This window comes from Taudactylus pleione, unplaced genomic scaffold, assembly GCF_031769625.1.
Source record: "Taudactylus pleione unplaced genomic scaffold, aTauple2 ptg000094l, whole genome shotgun sequence".
Taxonomy (NCBI): domain Eukaryota; kingdom Metazoa; phylum Chordata; class Amphibia; order Anura; family Myobatrachidae; genus Taudactylus; species Taudactylus pleione.
Window position 1 is genome coordinate 967,436 of NW_028284496.1, and position 20,743 is coordinate 988,178.

The following is a 20,743-nucleotide window of genomic DNA, read 5'->3' on the forward strand; positions in this document are numbered from 1 at the left end:
GAACAGACTGCAATTTGCGAACGGATCATTTGAATAGCCACCCCTTGTTTTTGAACGAACGACCACAAATAGCGAACGGCTCTGAATCAGGCCCTTAAGCTTTCACCCAAATACCAGATATTCTTCTACTTCAGCCTGTAAATAGTTCTTAGTGTTGTAATCTGAGCAGCGTCCAGTGCTTCATATATAAGTGTTATATATAAATAAAAAATAAAATCAGATGAAAGTAGAACATTTGTCTGTCTCTGTGTTTGAACAAGACCGGTTCAGTGTGACAGTGACATCAAACTGAAAATAAAATAAAATACTTATGCAGGTATAGGATTAAAAAATCAGATCAAAATGCTTAATGTGGGACCCCCACATTTTTGGGGGCAAACTACAGGTCCTCCAGCTGGCTCTGGTGCCTGGGCAAGCTTGCACTTGTGGTTCTCCAGGTGCCAACTTGCAGTGGCAGCCAGGCCATGCTGGTACCTGTCGTTCACCATAAAAATAACTGGAACCCCCCCCTCACAATTTATTGAAAAAAAACAAACAAATACATATACATTTTGAAATATTTGTTTAAACATGCAGAAGTAGGCAGAGCCGGCCCGTCTGCTTCTATGACATCATGAGTTAGAGAAAAGTTGGCTGGTTTGGTGAATAAGTTGGTTAGGATTAAGGAGTCACCATTTTAGTTGGAACAGAGAAGTTGGACAGTTGGATAAAAGTTGGTCTAGTGTGCGGCCAGCTTCAATCATATAGGGCCTGATTCAGAGACGGAAGCTCTGACCAGAGCGCTCGCTCTGAATCAGGGCCCTCCTCCATGAAAATGGAGCGGCCTCCTGGCCGCTCGCATAGCTGTGGGTGACCACCCACAGCATATGCGAGCGGCCAAAAAGATGGTCTTGACCATCGCGACCATCGGACTTGCGATGGAGACCCTGCGGTAGGGTCTCCCTGCCACAAGGCCAGAAGTGATTTTGGCTCTATCAGAGCCAAAATCACTCCCACTGACATCACTAGTGATGTCAGTGGGGCCGGCTTCAGACGGTAGGCGTTCCCATGGGAATCAACATCGACAGCACGCTCCCTTTGGTGCGAGACCCGGAGCGACAGCTTGGCTGTCGCAGTCCGGGTCTCGCGCATGCGCACGACGGAGCTCCCTCCGTCGTGCGCATGCGCAGTGGGGAACATCGACCCACTTGCAAGCGTACTGCCGCTCGCAAGTGGGTCTGAATGACCCCCATAGTCAGGCCAGAAAATGTGCTGCTTGTATCTGTAATTCCATCTTTTCCATGAGAAAATATATTTCATTTGAGATGAGCTCATTTGAATGCTAAACATTTGCTTGTCCTGGGTGGCGATATCATTCGTAGCAATTGGAAGGAGTCTGTATATGGGCATTTTAAACTTATTTCATTGTTTAATCTATTTACAGTATCTCTATGTTTGCAATGTACCAGAATTAAACAATGGTCATGTTACATATTGTATACCCTGTTAACTCGTGGTTTATGGTACTAAGCAATATACACAATAGCGAGGAGTGGTTCGGTTTTGGGGGGTGATTCAGCAAGGATCGCATTTGCAAATCTGGATGCAGGCTATAGATATATGATGGATGCACGCAGGCTATAGATATATGATTGATGCACGCAGGCTATAGATATATGATGGATGCACGCAGGCTATAGATATGACAGATGCACGCAGGCTATAGATATATGATGGATGCACGCAGGCTATAGATATATGATGGATGCACTCAGGCTATAGATATATGACGGATGCACGCAGGCTATAGATATATGACGGATGCACGCAGGCTATAGATATATGACGGATGCACGCAGGCTATAGATATATGATGGATGCACGCAGGCTATAGATATATGACGGATGCACGCAGGCTATAGGTATATGACGGATGCACGCAGGCTATAGATATATGACGGATGCACGCAGGCAGCTTTGCAATTCTGTCCTTGCTATTATGCAAATGCAGCAGGATGTGTGTGACACCCTCCTGCTGCAGTTGCGATCCCACCACTGCGACGGAAGTCGCAGGCTGGGATCACCATCGCAATCTTCGATGGTCGCTATGGTGGATGGCACCAGGCAGCTGAGTAAGCCTCCGCTTACTCAGGCTGGCTGGCTTGCGAGCCCAGGAGACTGCATCGGTCGACGTAGTTCCTGGGCTTGCCACTCCCGAATAAAACGGGGCGGACATGCCCCCCCCCCCAGTTTCCGGGAACGCCCGCACATCCCCTTAAATGCCTCTGTCTGCCAATCAGGCAGAGGCATAGAAGTGACTGCGTGCGACTACAAAGGACCCATTCTGCACACTCACGATAATCGGGAATCTGCGATCAAGAGTGCACTTGCGTGCAATGCTGAATCCGGCCCTTACTCCGTTATGTCTGGAACATATTGGCTATCTGGCTATCCAGGGACTCACATGATTTGGATAGCCAATAAGATAAGTCCAAACTAATCCGAACTTGCACTAATTTGGCAAAAAGAACAGAGTCAAAACCGAACCGCTCATCTGTAATACACAATATATCACTTCTTTCTTTAATATTTAAGTATTCAAGAACTATAAAATGGTTTAGTTCAAATCGGTGGCATCTATGAATGACAGCTGTTTTTATTCTGATAGAGGAAACGGCGCACAGGCCGTGCGTCCCCATATTGTGTGTAAATCACTGTTCTGCATAAGGCAGTGAGGGGGTCTCTCTAGAAGTGGTCAGGAACGAGATATTCAATATGTTTGAACAAGCTGCTGGTTTGAGTTTTTCCCTCTCATCTGTTTCTAGGAACGGCAGAAGTTACCGTGCTGGTAATAGTTGGGATTCCAGAGAGAGAAGAGACCTCCACTTCATGTAATAAGGTAGGTCACACTATAAGTATGTAATCCATTGTGTGTGGAGCATGCATTGTGCGTGTGAGTTTCTTGTTACTGCAGAGACTGGCGGATTACTCTTACTCTCTATGGTGTATACTTGTTTAGCCAGAGCGGACTCGTTTTTTGTGAGCACGGTGGGAAAAGAACATTGTGATTTTATTATTGGCAATTGGCATTAATAGGTAACTCTGAAATGTCATTTTATTTTACCAAAACCATGCTCACATTGACGAGCTGTAGGGGTTCTATGGAAAGGACCCCAACATTTTGGGGTTCTACAACGGTACTCTTCTGGATGCTGACACATTTCTGGTGTAAGAGAGGGGGCACTGGGTAAAAAGTGCCCTGTAGTTGGCAATTTTGGACTTGCACTTGGAAGACCAAGTTGGACGGAACTGTGCCATTACCGAATCTGTAGAGCATCAACGTTTCCAGATGGGCGTTGACCGCTGATAGTCAGAACAGAATGACACCCCAAATTGGTTATCTCCTGTCCAGAATAGCCAAAGATGTGTCTGACACAATAGTCACTTTTGTGGATAAACATTATCCAATGTGACGTCAAAATGAAAAGAGAATGTATACCCCAATGGCGCTGGATATACAGTTGTGTCCACGTACATCTAGCCTCAATACGCCGCACAGCGAGACTTGCCTGGTCCCGTGCTACTCTACTAGCGTTGGGCGTCTTTTTTTTCGACCAAAATGCATCTAAGTCGCAATGCGATCGCACCAACAGACTGTGCTGTTTAATGTGATATGTGACATTTATATATCTGTGGGCGACTGAGTATGTACAGTATATGAACCACAACGGACTCAGTGGCACACAGATATACAAATGTCGCCTATCAAATTAATTAGCACAGTGTGCTGGTGCAACGCATTGTCGGCAAAAAAAGACGCCCGGCGCTAGCAGAGTCTCGCGGGACCTGGCGCGCTGAGAGGGGCTTTTTACCGCGACTGTGTAAGGGCACATCTGTAGTGTCAGGTATTGGTGAATTGAAAGGCTATCCCATGATAATGCCATTATTTATTTATTAAATATAATAAGTTTTACATAAGATCCACATCTTTGTTTGATTTACAGTTGAAGTACTGATCCCCCTAAAGCGCCATTGTCTCTCTTGTATAGTGATGTTAAAACTAGTATTACACAATACAATTTGCAGGAATAATGACATGATGAAATTGTGTGTTTGTATCAGCCGTAGTAGTTTACCAACAATGACTAGGACCATTCACCATCTATTAAAACTGATCACTTAAAATGCACGATGCTCCTGTTAATTTTACCAGCCACCCTACCCGTGGATGTATCGTGATTATGCTAATTGGCGTTTCCTCAAAGGTCAGATGGCAAAAGCAAATTCTCTCTTTACAACTGTAGGAAAAGGAGACAGTGACTCAGGGAGGCTGCAGGTGATTACACGGCTGCTGTTTTGCAAATTAGGTGGCACTGTGCCTGATTCAGCGCGGATCGCTATTCTGCTTATACCCACGCAACGCAGTTGCTAATATCAGCGGTCAGGGCCGGATTAAGGTCTGTGGGGGCCCCTGGGCAACAAACTTGTGGGGGCCCCTTATGCAATGTCCCCAGTAGCAGTGCCCCCAGTAGTGGTCCCCCCTATGCAGTGCCCACAGTAATGGTCCCCCATATGCAGTGACCTCTGTAGCAGCCCCCTCCCCTATGCAGTGTCCCCTGTAGCTGTCCCCCCATGCAGTGACCGCTGTAGGGGCCCCCTCCCCTATGCAGTGTCCCCTGTAGCTGCCCCCTCCCCTATGCACACACACAAAAAAAAAAAAATCACCACTTACCTGAATTCCCGCTCCTCACGCAGTCGGCGCTGCCCGCTCCGAGTCCCGGCTCTTCCACTGCACTATGGGAGAGACGTCAGCGTCATGACGTTTCTCCCATTATCAGCAGATGCGGGGGGGAGCCGCAAGTCGGAGCTCATGAGTGAGCTCCGGCTGGCTCCCTCCGTTGTGCAGCAGCCAATGAGAGTCTGACTCTCATCGGCTGCTGTAACATACACACAGCTGCCGCCAGCGGCTGTGTGTATGTCACTGTTTAGTGTAGACTGCGCTCCCTGCGCGGTCTACACTACACTAGCGGAGGGGTCACTAGCGGTGGGTGCAGACAGCACACCGCTGCTAGTGGGGGCCCCTCCGGGTGTGGGGGCCCAGGGACGACCGCCCCTGTCGCCCCTCCCTTAATCCGGCCCTGTCAGCGGTGATATGTAAATGTTTGCATTCGCATTGCGATTGCAGCCTGACATAAAGACGCCCACCTCACCTTATTCACATCCGTATACATGGCCAAAATTTTGAAACAATCGGTAACGCTGAGTAACATCGGACCCATACGCACAGTTAAGGCAGGTCAGACCTCTCTCAGGAATTGCTTACTTTAGCGCACACTATGAGCTCTCAGGCGGCGTCTCGTATCGCAGTGGCTAATTTATTCACGCCCATGCAAAGGCGTTGAAGTGTACTGGAATGCCTGCGTTTGCTCGACCACCCCCCCGCGTCACCACCCACAAATGGCACCTCCCGTCAATCACTCTGCCACGGGTCCGCGTACCCTCTGCGATCGCAGTCCCGACTGCAGCATCTGGTTCGCGCATGCACACTGCGATGCAATTAATCGACCGATTGTGTGCATATAAGCAACTGCGTTCCTTGCTGAATCAGGCCCACTGTCTGGTCAGAAAGTGGAAGAACTGGTTCTCTCCTATACGCTATATCTCTGTACATAATGCTCAGAAAGAACTAAAGCTGCAAACACTATGATGGCAGCAGACAGAACTTATTGGTCTAAATGAACAATGTTGCATATTTCATGAGGCCGGGTCTTCTTAATATAGGTGAGCGAGGATAAAAGCCTTTGCCTTGTAGTAGACAAAGGTTTAAAATCAGATTGAAAGCTGAACGATGCATGAAAACATTAAAGGGCAATCGTGCATTAGTTGGTGGAGTGGATTATATATATATATATATTTTTTTTTTTTAACTAATATTTTATTATTATTTTGTTCCTGTTCTCCAGCAAAGTGTTCTCTATTTGTAAAATTGCCCATACTGAGGCAAATCTGATCACATGGCAGGTGGTCAGCTTAGTGCAGGGTTACTACGTAGGTGCCTATTTTACTTGTCTGGCTTCAGAGAGAGGTGGAGCTGCAGTGGGACAGTGACAAAGTGGGCGGGGCTTCATGATGCAATCTGTCATCAAGCTGACGGGACGTTTGCACCATCAAGCCCCGCCCACCTCTAAACTCAACGAGTTTTATCATACGCGACGAGTGGTAAAACTCATTGCATATGCTAACTGTGCTCCAGCCAATCGGCTCCCAACTGTCATTTTTCGAAACGGGTGACAGGAGCCAGATTGGCTGGAGCACAGTTAGCATATGCAATGAGTTTTACCACTCGTCGCGTATGATAAAACTAATTGATAAATGAGGCCCCTAAGCCTTGGAGAGAGGTAAAGTGGACGGGGACAAAGGGCCTGATTCAGAGCCGCTCGTAAGCGGCCGCTCGTTCGTTCCGAGCGATGTTCGCACATCTGCGCATGCGTACGGTTTGTAATACGCATGCGCGAACCAGTCAGTGCGGCCGAAAATCGTTAGTTCGCTAAATAGCGAATGCCTGCTATTTTGAGTGACAGAATGAGGCGTATGTGGGTGGTAACAGGGGAAGGTGCTTGAAAACGGGGAGTGGAATTCAGAACGCAGGCGTGCTTAAAGGTCAAAACGGGCGTTTTAAGGTTGTGCATAATTAATACAGCAGCGTCATCGACCACGTCACCTGGTTGTTTTATAGTCAGAACTGCTCGCAATATAGTGGTAGGAAAAACCAACCACAAGAATAGCGAGCAGTTCATACGCTGTTCGATGTACTCGATTAATCAAATAAATAGCGGACATGACGTATGGTGCGAGCGGCAAGGGGGCGTATTTTTCAAAATTTCGACCGCAAGTTTTGCTCGCTCGTTCAGACATAGAGGCGTGAACAGACCGCAAAGAGCGAACGGTTCATTTGAATAGCCACCCCTTTTTTTTGAACGAACGACCGCAAATAGCGAGCGGCTCTGAATGAGGTCCAAAGTACCAACCAATCAGCTCCTAACTGTCATTTTTCAAACACAGCCTGTAAAGGGACGATTAGCAACCGATTGGTTGGTACTTTATCTCCGTCCACTTTATCTCTCTCCAAGGCTTAGAACATAGGGCTCGATTCAGACCCGCTCGCTAGATGCGTTCGCTCGCTCGATGCGTATGCAAATTCGGCAAGGCAAGCGATCGCACGGCAAGGCATTAGCACGCCCACTATGTCTTGGCGCGCGATCGCTTTGTGTATGCAGACACCCATCAGCCTGTCTTACGTCGCCCACTTGCGCACGTCATCTCCAGGAAGTGTATGCAACCATCTGGTACCATCGGACCCATACGCAGCACTTGTGGCTGACCATGCCCTACCGCAAGCACTGCGAGCGCTTCAGTGTAATATTCAACCAAGTGACGTGTACTATGACGTTGCCTCTTAATTATGCACGCCTCATGGGAACGCCTCCGTTTGGGCAGCCACCCCCCCGGCCCGCCCACCAAAGGGGGCGAGCTGTCACTCAACATCGACAGCTCGCCCCCTTTGTTGTGAGACCCGGAGCGACGGAGTGCCCGTTGCTATCCGGGTCTCGCGCATGCGCACGACGGAGCCGGCTCCGTCGTGCGCATGCGCTGTGGGCCTCCATCGACCCGGTTGCGAGCGCTCGGCGCTTGCGACCGGGTCTGAATCAGGCCCAGAGTCCTGTATCTCAGTAGCTATGAGACGCTTCACCATCCTATTCTGGGACGGATGAACTATATGGCCGGTGTGTTTGGCTTCCTGTTCTGCTTTGACTTTGAAATACTGTTGGAAGAGTAGCAGGGAGAGCAAACTACAGTCCCTGGATCGCTGTCCCACCGTCACCACACTGCTGGTGTCGTTGTTGGGCAGTTTGTTTTTGTCCCTTGTCATTGTGTGGCACTAAGCCGGCGGATGAGGCCGCACGTCCCAGGAGTCCTCTGTATCATGGAGTAACCCTGCAAATAGGTAGTAGACTCACTAGGTCTAAGGTCATTTCCTATCTGATGTGACATGTGAGAGGCTCAGCTGCTGTCTGTCTGTCTGTCTGTCTGGGCCTGTGTAACCCCTGCTTGGCTTCTGACCTTGTCTGATGTCCCAGACTGTTTGCAGCTGGGATACTGTCACCTTTGACCTGAGTGTCAGTCTGTCTCAGTAACAACCCCCTTGTTTGTGACCCTTCCCCCACAGGCAACAGTGCGCTCTGGCCTCTAAATAGGATGCCTTTATCTGAGTATCGCAATGCCGTCCCCACGCACACCTCACACAATGACCAATTCCCCTGCATTCACTGCACCATGCAAATGCTATGCAGGACAATGAATGATTGCAACATACGGTGCCCATATAGCGACATTATATAATGTATGTATTTTGCACCTTATTATAGGTGAACTAATGAGCAACATTATAAAGGATCCTTTAACACACAAACGTGCCACATACAATAACAGGGTCTCCTTGCTGTCGGGACTCATCTAAAGGCCCCCATACATCAGAGATTGATTGCAGCAATCTGCAATCGATTGTGTATAAAAATCTTTCCCTTTTTCAATCGATTGCAGGTTGCAGAATTGCCACAATCGATTGAAAAAGGGAAAGATTTTTATACACAATCGATTGCAAATTGCACGATTGCTGCAATCAATCTCTGATGTATGGGGGCCTTTAGACGTAAATGAAGAACAATTAGACTTTTGGCGTTTTACGCTTACACTTTCGCCCCTAGCTTGCAGAAGCATCTCCCCACATCATAGAGGGGCACCTTGAAGTTGCGAGGGCGGTACCGCCTTGGAAAAGCAAGGGGTTTTGCAGTGCGCACACAGGGGCTCATTTACAGGGAAGAGTAAACCTAGCTGAAATGTGCAATTATGCCCCTTCCAAAAACCATGCTGAGCAGCAGATGGGGGGGGGGGACATTTAAAATGTGACAGGTTAAAGTATCTTGGGGGGGGGGGACATTTAAGATGTGACAGGTTAAAGTATCTTGGGGGTGGGGGGGCGCCTCACAGCTCAACTGTGTTACACAGTATAAAAATAAAGCTGCACAGTACAAAATCTACTCAATAGCTCCATGCTTCTCACTCAAAATGAACCCACATTGTGCTTTGTGAGGCCGTCTACATTATACATCACAGGTAGTCACCTGAGGTTGTGGAACTGCAAGTTGCAGCATTCCCATCAGCCACCTGGCTTCAGTTGCTATGACACTACAAGTCCAAGCATGCTTTTCCAGTGCCAACATACCTAGAGAATATGTGCAGAGTCCTATATATCAGTAGCTCTATCCCTCCGCCATCCTAGTCTAGGAGGGACACCAGTATATGGCCTGTGTGTTTGGTTTTCTATTGTCCTGTGACATCCTGTTGTAAGAGATACAGGGACAGAGAACTACAATGCCTTGATTGATGTCCCTCTCCAGTTGCTATGGCTGTTGGTGTTTGTCATTGTGCCATAAACCGCCTAATGTTGGATGCACTCCCCTCCCCTTTTACAACCCAATAAACCCAACCAATGACCTTCAACCCAAATAAAGACAGACAGGGGGATGTAATAAGGTACGGGTTTATGCAGATTTTTCTGCGATTTTAGTGGATGGATCAGTCCTGCTATAAAAAAAAAAAAAAAATTCACCACATTAAATCTTGCACCAAAATTGGCAAAAAAAAAATCAGCAATTTTACAAACTGATCCCCTATAACGTTCCCCCCCCAGAGAGAGATGTGTAACAAAAAACGATCAAAGCTTTATTTAACAAAACTCAGGAACATGCTGGCAAATGCCAGCTCTAGTGATACATACTGTATACCGCTGAGCAATGACCATCTGCCTAAGGCGCTTGGCCTTGAGGATCCCACAGGTCTACCCTGTCTTTACCACCACTATGGTTTCGTTATGCACTTCAACCAAAACTTCAAAGGGCTGTCACTATGGCCGTCCCTCGGGCCGATGACTGCAGTCCTTTTTCTGACTTGCTCTGACCCTTTAGCATTGACAAACATACTAATCCGCAACCTTAAACACTCCTCTATTACCGTAATGATCCCATTCATCCTTCCAATATCCGATTATCTCCTCCTACCGTCTCCTGATTGCTCAAGTTAAAATCACTATAAAATTAACAACTTATAGGATCCTATTTATGACCAATCCCGTGTTCCCCATTAAGTGTCATTTGTTATCGCCGCTATTCGCAGTGATGAAGTGACAGAGCAATTTATCAGCTACTGTCATGGAGAAGTCAGACAACATGCTATCTTTAACCCCTCGCCTACCACAGCGGCAAAAGCATGAACTTCCTGGTTATGAAGTGGTGTCTTAACTGCGCAGCGGGAGCGCACAGTCCAGCTTCCCGATGAGGATTCCCTTTCCAGAGATGCTTCAGACGTAGATTAGACATTTGATCACCTCACTTGGGTGGCATTCGCTATCGGAGGAAAGCTCTGAAAATCTATACTGTTCAGAGCTTGATAATTTGCTCTAGATTGCAGCCCCAGCAAGGGTATTCGGATATTTGCTGAATGGAGATATCGCTGACATCTCTGTTGCTGAATAGCCCCAGCACTTAAGATTGCCTTAATCATGCCGGCAGAGATGTTTTCGCACGTTTTACGGCTTGATATATAGGCCCTACAGGCTTTTTTCTTCAGTAGTTCGAAAACCAGACACTAATTGATGACACAGGTATTCACCAGCAATACGTACTTTTTGACTCGGTAGAAGGGGAATGGGATTGTAATGCTGGCAGCTGTTTATCCGTCGGTTCAAATCCCGACAACGTGAGCCCAAAAGAATTAAATGCAACAGCGGAGGTAAGTAAAGCTAACCCTTCCCCTCCCTTAGGGATGCCTAACCCCAACCTCCCCACAGGGGTGCCTAAACCTAACCCCCCCTCCCCACTCCATAAACCTAACCCTAACCTCCTCCTGGGGGTGCCGAACCCTAACCCCTCCCTTCCCCTAGCCTAACCCTAACCCTCCCGGGGGGGGTTGCCTAACCTTAAGTCCCCCCTGTAGCCCCATAACCTAACCCCCCCCCTCCCCGCAGCTAAGAAGACGAGCACCCCGGACTTACCTCGTTCGGGCCTGCGTCGTTCTGGATTCCGGCATCGGGTTTATGATGGGGGTCGGTGTCTCTACTATCATGCATCCCTGGCCGGCATTCAGCCGTCTGAATTGTGACCGGCGACCTTGCGGCTACCGGTAACTTAACTACATCCCGGTAGAAGCAATTGCAGGTGTGGCTCTAATAAGGAAAGCCTCTACCAAATGTACAGATGTAGATGATAAATTTGTGCCCATTTTCTGCAATATTGACGGAGCTCCATCTGTAGTTATGGGGACCGGTGGTGAAGAGCTGTTTTCAAAAATTTCCCACACATTCTAATGTAGTGCTTCTCAAACTCTGGGGAGGATGTATTATAGTGGCACGCACCCTGTCGTTATAACTCTTCCTGCTTCGCCTCTTCACCGAGGCGAACGATGAGAACATTTCATCTGCCGAAGAAGGCGAGTGAAAACTAACCCCCTCCTGTTGATTTTAATAGCTGCAGCTGTCGTAACGTTCAGTGCCACTGACCATTTATATATTGGGTGACACGCATAGTGCCCCTGTCATTTACAATCCATCCCCTCTATAATACATGGTTGAGAAGCGGTATCAGCGCTAATACCACTTCTTCCCCATATCTACCCCTCAGTCCTCAAAGCATGCCACCAGCTTGAGCACAGATGGTTAAAGCGAAATTACTGAGGTACTAATTAATTCACCTGTGCTCAAGCTTGGATATCCTTAAAATCTGCACTTTTAGGTTGGGCATACATTGTCAGATAAAGAGCCTGAAGCAGAAGTGGATGCAAAGTTGCAAATGCTAGTTTCAGCCTACCCCTTGTCTGTGTGTAATTGCAACCAAAGGTGTAATCAGATCGAAGTCTCGGACCAATCGCATCACTTCGCTCTTTTTGTAACATTCACAGACATGTGCGTGTACCATGGCTGGCTTTCAGATACAAATTACCGTAAGCACGGCTTACTACAGTACTACACACAGCTACAATACCACAGAGAAATAGGTACACATGAAAAGTAAAAACCTGCTGCAAGCTATTCAGGGCGTTTATACAGACTGGTCAATACGTCACGCTTATAAAGAATAACCTAGAACATGGGTGTCAGCGGGATTCATTGACATGATGAGACCATTTATGGGGTCAATCCCATTCCCATTTATAAATGCAACCAGGCACTTTTACAGAAACGGGTGGAAAGGGGAAAGATGGTGTTGCCCATAGCAACCAAATTATCTCTGTGACTTATCTTGTCCAGTTTGTAAAACATTTTGTACGGCAACACCGCCTTTTTCTCTTGTCGGTTTTCATGATACATCTCCCAATATTTTCTGCATTTAATAAAAGGTTTTAGGTTATTTTTTGAGGTAAATAAATAGCCACTCATGCCCTCAGAGCCCGACTTGCCATAAAATGCACTCAGATACCCCCACTTGTACACAGAAACTCCCCTACATGCCGCTAGGACCTCCTCGCATGCCATAAGACTTACCCACATTACTATCATTACTATTGCTGTTTATTTATATAGCCCCAGCAATTTATGCCCTGTTCTACAGATATTTGTCATTCATATCAGTCCCTGGCCCAGTGCACATACACACAGGGTCGTAACTAGCAGTGTGGGAGTGGTGCTGTTGCCCCTGGCACCGTTGCTGCCCCTGTGTTTGGCTTTCAGGGTGCCCGAAACGTCACTCGGCAAACAGTATCACTGTTGTGGAGCTGCCCAGTGCTATACTTCTTGTTGCTGGTGCCCCCCCTCTGCACTGGCACTGCATACACACATACATATGCACTAGGTTTAATTTTGTTATGATCCAATTAACCCATCAGCATGGTATTGGAGAGCACCTCGAGGAAACCCACGCAAACACTGGGAGAACATACAAACTCCACACTGATAGGGCCTTGATCATAATTTGAACTCATTACCTCAGTACTGTCAAGCAGTAGTGCTAACCACTATGCCACCATTCTGATGCATTTGCAAATGCTCCCAGATATCACGCCGCTCACACATTTCCCAAACTTTTACTTACCTTTACGTTACCCTCATAGGAAGGAAGGAGAGCATACCAGGGGTGTAACTAGATATTTGAAGGCCACATAGCAAAAAGTTCGTAAGGGCCCCTATGTACCACCAAACTTTGACAAGAAAGATGGGCCCCCCTCAGCTCTGGGCCCCACAGAAACTGCACCCCTCGCACCCATGATAGTTATGCCCATACTGCCCTCTTCCTCCTGTGGTGCGCTTTGTGACCTCCCTGCGTTGCTCCAATCCAATTCCATTCTCCACCTTTAACAAAGCAGAGCACAGGGTAGAGCCCACCAGGGGCAGCGGGTGAATGCGTATTGTACCTGCTGCCCACCACTGGCTTGTTTAGAGTGTGCCAACGTGTCTCAGCCGTGCTTTAACTGATTGAAATGAACAATTTAAGGAAAATATATGCACACTTCTTCTATACCTGCAAATCCTATATATATATATATATATATATATATATATATATAATTTGTGCATATTTTATGTCACAACGTTGTGCATACCATTCAGTGTGCACGGTACAGTATACACTGATTGTGTTGCTTTCATTTTCTTATTACTCTTTATGTGACAGGAGAGATGGTTGTGTGAGGCCTAGCTGAGAGCATTGTACAGAATGGGCACGGAGACGGCTCCCTACAGCTGCTCCCATGCTGCACTTGGAGGCGTGCCACCATTTTGTACGGCTCGGGATTCAGGGAGCTCTGAAATGGCGTCCACCTGGCACGGCCCGCAGAAGGCTGGACTAGCGAGGAGTGTCAAAGGCCCACCGCCCCTGCTGGACCTGTCTACAGAGAAACGCAGGCAGGTTTCTGTGGTTACAAGTGGAGAAGGGGACAGGCCAGGAGTAAAAGACAAGGAAAGGAGGAAGAGGAGAGAGACAGGGAGCAGACTGGCACAGACTGGGAAGGAGTGGCACAGTGGGCAAGGCTGAAAGGGTAAAACATTATTAAGCCATAGGAGAGAAGGGGAAGCAGATTCAGAAGCATAGCAATTGAACCAGTGAACAGAGAATAGAAAATAGATGCAGGGGACTACAATAGGAAAGGCGAGGTGGATAGGCCGACCACTCGGATTTAACCCCTTTTATACAGCGAAGCTTTGAACACCAGAAGAAATCCAGCCAAAAATAATGACATGGCGGCTTTTAAAATAACACAGGGAGGGGGGGAAAAAAACGCTCTAAAAGCAAAATGCCAAATAAGTGGAAGATAAAGAAAATGGGACGGATGGTTTCAAAGTATACAGCAACGTCTGTCTCTTAATAGATCTTTGTATATTGTTTTTTTTATTTATTTTTTCGTTCTTATCCTTAATGGGTCGCTGCTATATTTATTACTTTTATGTTTATTATCGCCATTCGTTGGCTGTTCTGCATTCAGCGTTTATGTTTATTATGTTTATACAATCGGGACTTGAGCCCGTGTGTGTGTTTCTAAGAGCAGGGTCAGAACAAAACACAGAGGCGCTTCCCTAAACATGACAATATTTAGTAAAAGTGGGAATAGTCTCGTGTCTTCATGGCGCACAAGTTCCCAAATCTGGGTTAGCTTTGAACGTTGTGTACAGCCCCGGTACTTTCTGTCTGATTGGCGTCTAGGTCTATTTATAAACCCTATAAATATAACTGCCAGCTATTACTTTTAACTACAGTGTAATCTGTGAGTCTGTCTTTCATATGCTCACTAACATCGCCATCTGCCTGTATATTAGGTTTACTTTATTTATACAAATAATTGGGATACGCAATACAACTAGGAAAGGGTGTCTTGAGCGCTGCGCTTATGCCAGGCGAAAACAAAAAATAAGATTAGCAGGATGTCATCATTTCGCATTACGAAGAAGGAACAGCGTTGGAGGTCTGCAGGGGTGTGACTAATTTAAGGATGTATAAAGTGTCAGAATTCAGGGGATAGGCAGAGTGGGGCACTAATTAAACAAACCTTAATTTTCTAGTTGCAATTTTTTTCAATATTACATCTTATAACGATGACATTATGGGGTAAATTCAAATAGCAGCACGCCGGCTCGCCATTCCAGTAAGTGCGCGCCTATGCCCCTCTTACGGTAGCCTTTACGTGCAGATTTTTGTTTGCAAAAGCGTGCACGCAGCTGAAAAGGGTGCGTGGCAACGTCACACTGGGGTTGTGCCTGGCACTTCCGATGCATTATGGGGTTGTGCCTGGCACTTCCGATGCATTATGAGGTTGTGCCTGGTGCTTCCGATGCGTTATGGGGTTGTGCCTGGCGCTTCCGATGCATTATGGGGTTGTGCCTGGCGCTTCCGATGCATTATGAGGTTGTGCCTGGTGCTTCCGATGCGTTATGGGGTTGTGCCTAGCGCTTCCGATGCATTATGGGGTTGTGCCTGGCGCTTCCGATGCATTATGGGGTTGTGCCTGGCGCTTCCGATGCATTATGAGGTTGTGCCTGGTGCTTCCGATGCGTTATGGGGTTGTGCCTGGCGCTTCCGATGCATTATGAGGTTGTGCCTGGTGCTTCCGATGCGTTATGGGGTTGTGCCTAGCGCTTCCGATGCATTATGGGGTTGTGCCTAGTGATTGTGATGCGTTATGGGGTTGTGCCTAGTGATTCTGATGCGTTATGGGGTTGTGCCTAGTGATTCTGATGCGTTATGGGGTTGTGCCTGGTGTTTTCAATGCGTTATGGGGTTGTGCCTAGTGCTTCTGATGCATTATGGGGTTGTGCCTAGTGATTCTGATGCGTTATGGGGTTGTGCGTAGCTCTTCTGATGCGTTATGGGGTTGTGCCTAGCGCTTCCGATGCATTATGGGGTTGTGCCTAGTGAATTTGATGCGTTATGGGGTTGTGCCTAGTGATTCTGATGCGTTATGGGGTTGTGCCTGGTGCTTTCAATGCGTTATGGAGTTGTGCCTAGTGCTTCTGATGCATTATGGGGTTGTGCCTAGTGATTCTGATGCGTTATGGGGTTGTGCGAAGCTCTTCTGATGCGTTATGGGGTTGTGCCTAGCTCTTCTGATGCGTTATGGGGTTGTGCCTAGCTCTTCTGATGCGTTATGGGGTTGTGCCTAGCGCTTCTGATGCATTATGGGGTTGTGCCTAGCGCTTCTGATGCATTATGGGGTTGTGCCTAGTACTTCTGATGCATTATGGGGTTGTGCCTAGTGCTTCTGATGCATTATGGGGTTATGCCTAGCTCTTCTGATGCATTATGTGGTTGTGCCTAGCTCTTCTGATGCATTATGTGGTTGTGCCTAGCTCTTCTGATGCATTATGGGGTTGTGCCTAGTGCTTCTGATCCATTATGGGGTTGTGCCTAGCGCTTCTGATCCATTATGGGGTTGTGCCTAGCTCTTCTGATGCATTATGGGGTTGTGCCTAGCGCTTCTGATGCATTATGGGGTTGTGCCTAGCGCTTCTGATGCATTATGGGGTTGTGCCTAGCGCTTCTGATGCATTATGTGGTTGTGCCTAGCTCTTCTGATGCATTATGTGGTTGTGCCTAGCTCTTCTGATGCATTATGGGGTTGTGCCTAGTGCTTCTGATGCATTATGGGGTTGTGCCTAGCTCTTCTGATGCATTATGGGGTTGTGCTTAGTATTTAGATGTCACCCATCCCTCCACCACCAGAGTTTTTGAGAGCTAAGATAAGCCTGGGTACTGGGGGCAGGGCCACCCCATAAGAAAAAAAAAAGTGCGGTGTGGTGTGCTGCATATGGTGACATTTTGCCCCCTCAGCAGCACTGCAAAGGAAGACAATGTCCCCTTTAGCAGCTGACCCGGGCCCACGCCAGGCCCCTCCAACAAGCACGGACCCAGGTAATTAGTACTCGCTCCCTCCCCCCGTGGGCACCTCTGTTCTCCGTATACCTAAATTTACCCTTGAATTTCCGTGATATTTTTGGCTGGTGTGTGCAGCGCAGACTCCCTGTGGTGAGTGGGACTCCACTCCCAATAGTCCTCCTCATCAGGACTAAAGCCCTGGCTGTGGGGAAAGTCCCTTAGCATTGGAACTGTGCCACCTAAACCGGAAATACTTTTATACTTCTCAAATACATATATACATATACATAATACAATACAGAAACTGTGCAGGTAATAATAATCATCAAAAATTAAAATCATTGGACCAAGTAGCCTAGCCCTCCCAAAACAATTTCTAGTGTTGATCAAATCCATTTTATTGAAACATATATTATACTTGATCGATGCTGTAAAGATAGCAATAACCAAAAATATATACTGTATGTATTAAGTACAAATTTCTGGACTACTTATTACAAAAAAAAAAAAAAAAACTTTCTTTAGGGAAGCTTTCACATCGGACGCCTGCAATAGCCAACGCTGGAGACGGCCATCTCACTGGATTTAGCGCTCTACTCCATCTGATAAATAATAATGTCCCAAATTCAGGCTACAAAATACATTATTAATCCATATTACACAGGTTGCTCACTAATTCTACTTCAGTATAGGGCTCTAACGAGAACCATTAAACTAAAACTGGCAAGACGACCTAAGATTTGGAAATATGGTTCAGGTTGGCTTTTGGAAAAATATATATTTGATATACTGTCATTTACCAATGTGTATTATAGGCGGGGTATATATACGTGTTTTTTCCAAGCTAAACGGTGACTGCATACACTTTAGCAGGTGGTACTAATGTCATATGTTGTTTGAAAATGGTGTAATCAATTTGTGACAGGTCATGGCAAAAAAAACAAAAACATTCTAATCTTGGCCCCATAAAGCGCACCTGGGAACCCATTGTCTCTTTCGTGCCTCATGTCTCAGTGAGTGCTTTCTCATTGGCTTAGCACACAAAATGGCTGCCTCCATCCTATGTAAGTCAGGCAAAACTGTAAAGTGCAATAATCGGGGGGATTTCAAAGTAATAAAGGAAAGTGAAGTCTCAAAATACTTCCTAGAAATATTCCCCCACTCCCTTCATACACTCCCTCAGAAATGGCAACCAAGGGACACTCCCTGATGAAGGATTACTACAGGCCTCTGCTTGTATTTATAGGGCTCTTTTCTTAGGGGACTTGACAATCGTTCCATGGAAGACTGCTGCAGTGAACTCGTCATTTTGTTACACTCGGGCTAATGTCTTGCCGTACGATCGCGGGATTTGCAGACTTTGACGGCTGCGTGCGAACGCATCTAGGGAGTGGGTCTGAATCAGGCCCTGTGTTCATTGTATTATCACTGTCCTCCAGACGCTGTCAACATCTCAGGATGGCGATAGCGGCGAATCCAGCGCTCACAAGCGGGTCGATGGTCCCACACTGCGCATGCGCGGCCAGCGACGGACGCTCCGTCGCTACGGGTCTCGCACCAAAACGGGGCGGCTGTCGATTGTGATTGACAGCTCGCCCCGAAGGAACGCCTGCCGTTTTGGGGGTGGCCTCAGTAGTGAGTTTCCGGCTCTATTAGAGCTGGAAGCTCACTGGGGCTTGCGATGGACGAGACCCTACCGCAAGGGTCTCGTTGCAAGCCCGATGGTCGGGACCATCACCTGGCCGCTCGCAAAAGCTGTGGGTGGCCGACACAAGAAAAAAAATAAAAAAATGCCACCCTGATTCAGAGCGAGCGCTCTGAAAGAGCGTCCGGCTCTGAATCAGGCCCTGTGTTCACTGCACAATTATCTATGCGCTAAACGGGGTCAGAGCACTGGTTGTTAGTATGCTGATATTTATTAATTAACAGCAGTATTTCTAGCTACATATGGCAGCTTACACCGATTCCCTTCTGTCTTTTGTGCCGTGCTGCAGAATATGCCATGTACTCGTATCTTATTCCTTCAGCAAATTGGTGATTTTGTTTTCTACTTTTATGCACAGAACCTTCATTTCACACTTTGGACCTGATTCAGACCTGCTCGCTAGCAAGCGGCGCTCGCTGCAGACTATGGCCCTCATTCAGAGCCGTACGCTCTGAGCAGAGCGCACGCTCTGCATGAGGGCCGGGCTCCATTTTCATGGAGCGTCCTCCTGGACGCTCGTATAGCTGTGGGTCACCACCCACAGGCTATACGAGCGTGCATTTTGATGGCCGCGATGGTCGTGACCATCGCGACCATCGAAATTGCGAGCCGGAGCCTGCGGTTGAGGTTTTCAACCGCAAGCTCCGGAGTGATTTTGGCTCTATCAGAGCCAAAATCACTCCCACTGACATCACTAGTGATGTCAGTGGGCCGGCTTCTGACGGGAGGCGTTCCCGTGGGAACGCCACCGTCAGGGAGGCACGCCCACCAAAGGGGGCGTGCTGTCAATCAACATTGACAGCACGCCCCCTTTGATCGGACACAACGAGCGAAGGAAAGTCCTTCGCTCGTCGTGTCTGGCGCATGCGCACGACGGAGCTCCCTCCGTCGTGCGCATGCTCAGTGCAGACCATCGACCCACTTGCGAGCGGACAGCCGCTCGCGAGTGGGTCTGAATCAGGCCCTATGTTCGCTAATGTCCGCATGCGTGTAGTGCGCAGTGCGCGTGCGCAAACTAGTACGAGCGATCGGAATGTGCTCGCTTGCCCTGCTAAGACAGCCCAGAGGAATGAGTGACAGGAGAGGCAGTTTGTGGGTGGTAACAGGGGCAGGGCAGTAGTAACGGGGGAGTGGAGTTGCGGACGCAGGTGTGCCAGAGTGTTTCCACGCTGTTTCTGGGGCATGCATAATTAACAGGCAGCGTTATAGTACACGTCACCTGGTTGAATAATACACTGAAGTGCTCGTAGTGCTTGCGGTAGGATACAGTCAACCGCAAGCGCAGCGGTCAGATCCGATGGAACCCGATGTACCGATGGTTGTATATACTTCCTGGAGATGATGGCCCTGATTCAGACCCACTCGCGAGCGGCTGTCCGCTCGCAAGTGGGTCGATGTTCTGCACTGAGCATGCGCACGACGGAGGGAGCTCCGTCGTGCGCATGCACCAGACGCGACGAGCGAAGGAAAGTCCTTCGCTCGTTGTGTCTGATCAAAGGGGGCGTGCTGTCGATGTTGATTGACAGCACGCCCCCTTTGGTGGGCGTGCTGGGGGCGTGCCTCCCTGACGGTGGCGTTCCCACGGGAACGCCTCCCGTCAGAAGCCGGCCCACTGACATCACTAGTGATGTCAGTGGGAGTGATTTTGGCTCTGATAGAGCCAAAATCACTCCGGAGCTTGCGGTTGAAAACCTCAACCGCAGGCTCCGGCTCGCAGTTTCGATGGTCGCGATGGTCACGACCATCACGGCCATCAAACTGCACGCTCGTATAGGCTGTGGGTGGTGACCCACAGCTATACGAGCGTCCGGGAGGACGCTCCATTTTTATGGAGGGCGGCCCTCATTCAGAGCGTGCGCTCTGCTCAGAGTGTACGGCTCTGAATGAGGGCCGATGTGCGCTAGTGAGCAGCTAAAGACAGGCTGATGGGCATCTGTAAGCACAAAGTGATCGCTCGCCAAGGCATAGTGGGCGTGCTTATGCCTTGCCGTGCGAGCGGCTGCCTTGACTTCACTTAGCTGAATTTCCATACGCTGGGAGCGAGCGGCCGCATCTAGCGAGCGGCACTGAATCAGGCCATTTGTTTCATATACGACTTATTAAAGGAAAAGTCAACTTAGAACACATTTTCCACAGGGAGCCCATT